Source organism: Trichechus manatus, unplaced genomic scaffold (genome assembly GCF_000243295.1).
Source record: "Trichechus manatus latirostris isolate Lorelei unplaced genomic scaffold, TriManLat1.0 scaffold00003, whole genome shotgun sequence".
NCBI lineage: Eukaryota > Metazoa > Chordata > Mammalia > Sirenia > Trichechidae > Trichechus > Trichechus manatus.
In genome coordinates, this window is record NW_004443939.1 from 23,606,487 (window position 1) to 23,614,534 (window position 8,048).

Genomic DNA, 8,048 nt, shown 5'->3' on the forward strand with positions numbered 1-8,048 from the left:
TACCTACCTCATAGACAATTATGAGTAACATACGTGACAACATAGGCGAAAAGTCAGGCAACGTTAAACAATCAGTGGTACCTCTTATTATAAAAGGGTAGCTAGCCACATGCGTGTATACGTTCATCTATAAAAATACAAACCATTTCAGTAAAACAAATCTCAGCCTGGGGGAGAGGAAAGGCGGTGTAAGGAAGAAAACTATGGAATAGTTACTAACTGCCTATTTTTTCCACCCTGGACTTTTACAGACATATATACATGTACTGATCCAGATTTTTTATTTTTTATGTAAGGGTATTTTTCCCCACAACATCACTAAAATTATTGAAACAGGGCACAAGTATTTTGAAGGCGGGGAGGAGGAAGAAACCTTGAAAAGACATTGTATGTATTAAAAACTTAAAAAAAAAAAACTGCTGCCTGTTCTTTTGGTGATTTTGAGACTCAAAAGCAATGATGAACGCAAACTGTAAAGCGCAGTGCCAGGGCAAGGCGTTATTCCTGAAAGGTGATGCGACGTGAAGATGCCCTTTTTAAAAATCTCCTTCTTAGTTCCTCCAGAACAAGGGGTGGTTACGCGAAGGAAATAAGTGGAATTAAACACGTTTGCAGGGCGATTTTTGCCCCGTTTGTAAACCTGCAGCAGCTGTGATTGAGTTTGCAAACTTCCTTGATGGATCTGCCAAGATTCTTCAGGATAAAGCCCTAGTGCTTTCACCCTTAATATTGGGGTAAATTCACACCGCTGGGGCTGGTACAACTATTCCAGGTCAAGAGGCCTCTTCTGCCCTTTCCAGGACTCTGACCCCAGCTGCCGCGTGTACCTATTCCAGCTTGGGACGGGCTGGGTCGGCATACAGACCAGGCAGAGCTGCCGAGGCATTCTGGACATGCAACTGTGACCTGGCTAGGGCGAGGATTGTTAGACTTCAGAACTGAAACTGTATCTTCCGCCGCGTGTCTTCTCCATGTTCTTTTTACACTTTACAGAGCGTAAACCCGGACGTTCTCCCCTTTCAGGCCAGGGCAGCACGCGTGCAGCATCACCTGCCTCTGAGTGACCTGGGCACCCATCCTGGCTTCCCACACTGAATCCCCTTCCTAACTGGGACAAGCCAAAATCTATGTCAACATCTGGCCAACACACACAGTATTTCCATGAGTGCAGTCAAAGTAAGTCCGTGGAGGCCTACGCAGGCCTCTAAGAGTCTGGTAATCCTTCGTGCTCTAATCCGTGACAGCATCCTACTGTGTAAGGTTCAGACCAGGGTGGTCTCTCTTAGGCACCCGAGAGAAGGTGTCCAATTTAGTTTCAAGCACTGAGGTCTGAAGGACTAGCGTGGTGGGACGAAATGAAGCATCATGCCCCTTGCCATGGACGAAAAGTGGAGCCCTCAGAATTCCCTCAAATTGTCAGAATCTCCGAGCCCTTCCTTATTTCGACTACTTCAAGGGATTAAAAGATAAAGGTCCTCAGCAAGAAGGTGCCAATGCAAAGAGGTAGTGAGCGCTACAACTAAGAAGGCAGAGAAAGGCATGAAAACCTCTGCCCAGTCCTGCCCTGGTTCCACGCGGGCCCATACTTTCATTCATTCATTGAAAAAGTAAGCCTTTATTGCTCGGTGCCAGACACACAACTAGGTTCCAGAGAATCTGAACAGCACACGGTTCCTATATCCAGGGTGACTGCAGCCTGGAAGCTGTGGGAAGCACATGTTGGGGTTGACTTTATTCCCGTTTTTGGCGGGAAATATTTCTAAAGGCTCTTTCCGAGCTATTGTAGAAGGAGCTGTGCGGTGATCTATCCACAGCCGAACCGCGCACCGTGGCCTCTGCAGACTCTGCGCAGTGATCGGAATTTTGGTAGAGGATACAATGAGAGTTCCAGAACTCACCTCCGGCTGTGAACCCGATCCGGTCGGGAAAGCGGATTGCTGTTTGGTTAATGCGGGTTTTGATACACTCGTTGATGATTTCTCATCGGATTCTGTAATTTGCAGAGAAAAAGGTTTACCGTCAATTTAAATACGCACCCCCTTTTATCCATCAGTGGCTGCTTTATTTAACGCCCTCAATCCATACTATGCTATTTACCCTCGACTCAGAGAGAGAAGTGGTGGGAAGGGGGCGCTCTTTCCCACCTGTAACAGGTCTGCAGTTGCTCCTGGCAGCTTTGTGCTCAGCCGGAAGCCAGCGGGGCCAGGAGGCAGGAAGCTGGACCACCTATACTGGAGACGAAACCCAGGTCGACTTGGCGCTGTGAAGAACCATTCGAGTTGGGTTTAGTGAATTCATTAATTTAAAGTGTCCGTTTCTGAACTCACCTCAAAGAGGTCAACATAGAGTGATTAAAAGTCAGGCCTTTAAAAAGAAGATAGAAAGCCGGGAGTTGGCCTCTGGTATCTGGGTTCGAATTCCGACCCAGCCTTATAATGTACCAAAGATGTGGCCTTGGACAAGTTACTGAAGTAGAGTTATGCGCCATAGCGTCAGTGAGGCGTTTACCAATAATAAACGATAGCTGTGATGCCGCCACTGTCACAATATTCAGAAGGTTGCACAAACTGACAGAAGTCAGTGTGCCAAGGACCAAATTAACCACAAAATAAATCAGCGATAAAGAAGGAGGAGAAGTTGTTCATTGTGCGTCCTTGGGCCAAGATGCCACGCAGAGGCGGCTACGGCTGCGCGTACTTCTCTGGAGCCTCAGCGGCCCAAGTGGGAGCGTCTGTCGTCCGCAACCTATTCTGGTGAACCCCTAAAAACGGCCAACTGCACTCGAGGTTGTCACTGAAGATCATCAGACTGCCCGTTCACCTGGGAAATGAAGCCTTCAGGGATGCTTCTGCATGCAGACCTCTAGGGCGGTGAAGCTGGACTTGGGAGGAGCACAAAAGGATTGCATTCACTGATGCAACATATGTTGGTGAACCACTTATTCCAACATCATTGCGATTTCTATGTGATGAGTGGTGTCATCTCTATTTTACAGATGAGAAAACCGAGGTGTTAAGAAGTTAAATAAATCGTTCGAAATTCCACTACAAGTTTAGCTAACTTCAGGGAAGGTTGGGAGGGATGGAGGGGGAGATGGAAGGGAAGAGAGGAGGAGAAGGAAAAGAGGGGAGAGAAAGCATCACCACAGTTACAAGAACTAGTCTCCAGTAGCAGAAATGCATATAAAAAGTTATTTAACTTTAGAAAAAAAAGGTGGCTCAAGATTATTCCGCAGACTTTTTTTTTTAAAGCATCATTTTACAAGATACATCAGATAAGTAACTAGGAGACGTGGAATTGTTGCCGTGGAGAAACGTCGTTACTGAAGTTTTGCACGGGATGGCGTGGGCTTGGCGTGTGGCGCAGTCACACTGGAGCTCACACGGAGCTGCGTGTTCCCTTATCACAACAGCATCGAAGCTTGGGAATAGGAGGCTCACACTGGTTCTTGCCATCCCCAGCCCGCCCCCACTACCCCACCTACTAGGAAAACACAGTTTGGCGCCCTTGTTTTTGCACTCAGATAAAGTTTGGCTTTCCTGCCACCCTTGCAGGGTTTTGGTTCGGCTCTCAGGGATCCCTGGTGAACAGAGGAAAGCCCATGCGGCTTGGGTTTCCGTCTACTTTATAAATTCGTGAGCTTCAAACTAGATCCGCCCGGCGCGCCTAAAATATGTAGGGAAACGCGGAGTTTGGGGGAACACTTAGAGGGTTGTTAGTTTTTTTTCTCTCCACCTCTCGTAGTTTGGCTTTCACAGAGTTGCGCGGGCAAAGATCTGAGGAACCAGGTTAGAATCAGGTTTCTGCTGGTCCTGCAGTATTGCTCATTCCGAACGCTAAATGCATCTAAAACTCGCAGCCCCAAACCACAGGCGTGCTTGAGGCGATACTGTTGGCTTGAAGATGTCAAAATAAGTGAATGAACTTCTGCGCTTCCCGCAATAGCATTTAGCCCCCTGCCTAATTCCAGGCTCTGTGTGGAGCCTAATACTATTATCGCTCCTATCAGCTAGAGTTCGGTCCAGGCGAGAACCACTTGCCCTCTCTCTTTTCGTGGTGGGCGTGGAGAGTTTACCCGGGCGCTGAGGAGCGAGGGCAGCGCTGAAAAGAAACACCGAGTCCCAATGTACACACTCTCGGGCGCAGAGCTTGGGTTTGGTTGTTGGATTTACTGAGCCGCTCGAAACAAGTGGCCCCAGCGGGCGCATCCCGCTGTAGTTAGCGAAACAGGCGCCCACGGGGCCAGATAGCAGGACCGAGTTTGCGCGCGGTGCGTTCTCGGGTGTCCAGCAACGAGCGCTCAAGCCTTTTGGGGAAGCCCATCAACCCTAGGCCATGGCCTGCAGTAAGGGAGGGACCAGGGGGCCCCCAGACGGAGGCCCTCGCCACCTTTCTGCGGCCTCCACTGGCGTGAATAAACGCGTCCCAACCCTTTCCCTCGGAAACGGTGGGTGACAAGGTCTGAGGAGCTTGGGACCAGTAAGTCCCAAAGTGAGTGCGTTTCCAGCTCTGCAATCTCTGAGGGGTGACGCAGGTTCTGAGCTGCTCAAGTTGGAAGAAGAGCTTCTGGAAGCTAGGACCTCCAGTCCCGTTCCAGACTAATATTAATAATGGTTAGACTGTGTGGACGAAAATCAAAGGGCACGCTCCCCTAACCCTGAGCGCCAAGTGTGTGACCTCCGGAGACAGTTTCAGTGCTCTTGGCTGACTTTTCACCTTTAGGGCACGTAGGCGTCACCACCAAAATCAACCAGAAACTGCGCCTTCTTGAGGGTGCGGAGGTCTCCAACGCGACTGAGTCCTCCAGCGGGCTCGGCCGCTGGCACAGGTAGCTGGGGGGCGGACAGCGAAGGCCGCGAGAGGGGGAGAACACGGGGCCTGGAGGGGAGGGGCAATACTGCAGGACCAGCGGAAACGCGGGGCCTTGAGCCTGCAGACCCGCCTGGACGCGTCCTGTTTGACCGTATTTTCTCCCAGTCCCCAGATGTACCAGGCCCAGGTCTCCACAGGTCTGCCCTGGACGCGGTCTTGCGGGCGGGTTGGAGGGCCGGAAGCTGGAGCCAAAGCGGATTCAGGGAGGCGAGACTTCGGAGATTGCCTAAACACTGCGTAACCTCCAGGTTAAGTTCTCTCAAACATGTGGTTACTCACCGCGAGGAGCTCAGAGGCAAAGTGTTCAATAGTCAAGTTGGTGGGGACTTTCCCTACTTAAACTAATAATTTGCTAATTCGGATCTATTGCTTTTAAATATCGAGTTCCAGAGACCTCTGTCAATGCAGGCTTAATTTCATCCCACTGATGAAGGATGTTTATAAACGGCGCCTGCGGTGCGAGCCGAGTGTGAAAATATCAGTTTTGTGCCTTTTGATAAGAACTACCGAGGTGGAAGGCTTATTAGGCGATTACAAATTTCGCAGCTGCTCACAGCCCAATTAGGTAGCTCTTCGCGGTGAGTGGAAGCTGTGGGAGTCAGGGCGGGTTGGTGTTCCCTCTTTCCAGCCCCCGACCTCCAGTCAAGGCCTAGCTTCGCGGGACCCAGACCCCTTCCCTACCCTCCTCGAGCTTCAGGGAGACCCATCCAGCGCCTCTTAAATCCCCCTGCCGGCCCACAGCCCGCGACGGGACGAACTCCGAAGTCCCTGGCTCTCTTTCTCCTGGGCTTGCAAAGCGCCCTATGGTCCAGAGGTGTCAGCCGCTCCCCTGGGTGTCCGTGCAGTCTTTTTCAGGTTCACTAAAAGAGAGGTGGCCGTCTGTAAATTTAAAACTTTATTAAGTAGGCGCCGCCACGACACAGACGGTTCCTCCTCCGTCTGCGGATATGCAAGATGATGTTTTTTGGTGTGTCATCGTTCGTCCAAAATTGGTCTCAGTTGGAGTCTCAACGCGAAGACCAAGAAGAAAAAAAAAGAGAGTTCTAATTTTTAGCGTAAGCACCCAACTTGGGAAGACGTACTTTACGCAGCAGCAGGCGAACTTTTCCTTTTCCGGAGTTGAGGAGGAGCGTGGGTAAGAATTGGGTCAGGAGCTCCGAGGAGCCGGGCTACTGCGCAGGGGTGATCCCTCGGTGCGCTTGCCCCTGACGAAGGGTCAGAAAGTCGTTGGGCCCATGCTCGGAGGAGGGCTCAGCCCGGGCATTCATACCAAATACCTGTGCACCCCCTTTTTCCCGCCTCCACACACGACCCCCCAGTCAAAGGCTCACACCACCCGGGGAACGGAAAGAGACTCACCGCCCAGAGGCCTACAGGGCAAGGCTGGGAGCGCGCAATTACACAGCGGGAAAAGTCCGCGTTCCGCTGGGTGCCTAGAAGAAAGCAGACGCCAGACCAGTCCTTTAGGTCTTCTGCTTACGTCTGACGCCCGTTCCTTTTCCCTAAGATTAGAAACCTCTAAAAATGAATCATTTCCTCCACTTATGCAGAGATAGGAGCTCTTAGATCAAGATTAGTATTTTGAAAACCTGATTGAGAGCCGCCTGATTAGGCGAGGGTGGGTGGAAAGATCGCGTAAACTCCTGCACCCCCGCCCTACTTCCCAAAACAGCTCCAGTGCTCTCGGGATCTTCAAATGACCCGCGCGATCAATTCTAAGGATTGTAGCCAAAACAGTACCTCAGATTCACTTTGCAAGCCCTCACAAAAAGAAACTGCAACTAAATCTCCGAACTAGACCTTTATTTTTATTCTATTTTCAATGGTACTTTATACACGGCCTGATGGAGCCAACGTTCTGCACGACTCTTTCTGTTCAGAAGAGCCATTTCGAGACAGATGCTACGTCATGGTAATGCATTATGTGGATTTTTTTCCCCAAATACTGATTTTTATGCTTGATCAAAAATACAAGTCTCTCTGTTCCCTACGCAGTTAGGTTTTCGAGAAACCCAAGCCTTCAATTCCTTAAAACAAGATGTTATTAATTAATCGTAGGGTCCCCCGCCCAAACTCCGTAAATTTAAGCGCGATGCCCCAAAGAGGACCGACAGGGGGATGGCTAACATTAACGTGTGCGCAGCTGCGTAGAAAGGAAAACAATGGCGATAGGAAAAGTTCCGAGGACTTCCGTGTTTTGGGGAGAAAAATGCATTTGAGGAAAAACTAAGCTTGCAGTCATTGCTCGGCCCCAGGCTGCTCCATAGGCTCACTTCATCACTGTAAAGTCTACCTATCCCTGCCCATTGCCCCTCGGCTAGCGCTGCTGCTGACCTATCTCCTCAAGCACTTCGAACTGCTTCTGCTAGACAAATACGCAAGGATATATACATGTATTCTATATATGTGTATATATATGTAACCCGTTGCCGTGGAGTCGATTCCGACTCATAGCGTCCCTATAGGACAGAGTAGAACTGCCCCATAGGGTTTCCAAGGAGGGTGGGTGGATTGGAACTGCCGACGTTTTGGTTGGCAACCAAACGCTTAACCACTGCCACCAGGGCCCCTCTCTCAATGTATACATATATATATACACACACACACATATATATACATACACATATATATCCGTTTAACTGAAGCAGCATTTCATGATTTTGTTAGAGGTCTTTAAAAATTAGACTCCCAGATATTCTTATATTACTTTTGTTTCTTAAAAAGGGAAAATTGGAAGTTAAAAATCCATTTTGTAAAAGTCTCTTACCAAATTCCCTTTCATACACTAAATAATGAAATAAAATATATACCATAAAGAAGCTTTTTAAACAAACACAGGTTCCAATCCTAAACCAAAATGACAATATTGAATACCTACCCCAATCCCTCACCGCCAGCCAAAACTTTAGGCAGCAGAGGGCTGCTTCTAGGACTTTTAAATTTTGTCTAGGATGAAATGAAAGAGCAATATTCATTAGTAACATACTTTTTTCTTTCTTGTTGCCTTGATTTCAGATCTAGTCGCAAATAAGTTTTTGTGCTGCTCAGATGTTCCTTCTTTATCTTAATGAGAAAACTTTTCGCAAAGGGAGCACTAACCTCTAGATAAATAAACCAGCTCCCAGGCTGCCAGGGAGCGGTCGCGTGCCTCAGCTAGAGAGGAGAGCTGCAAGTTT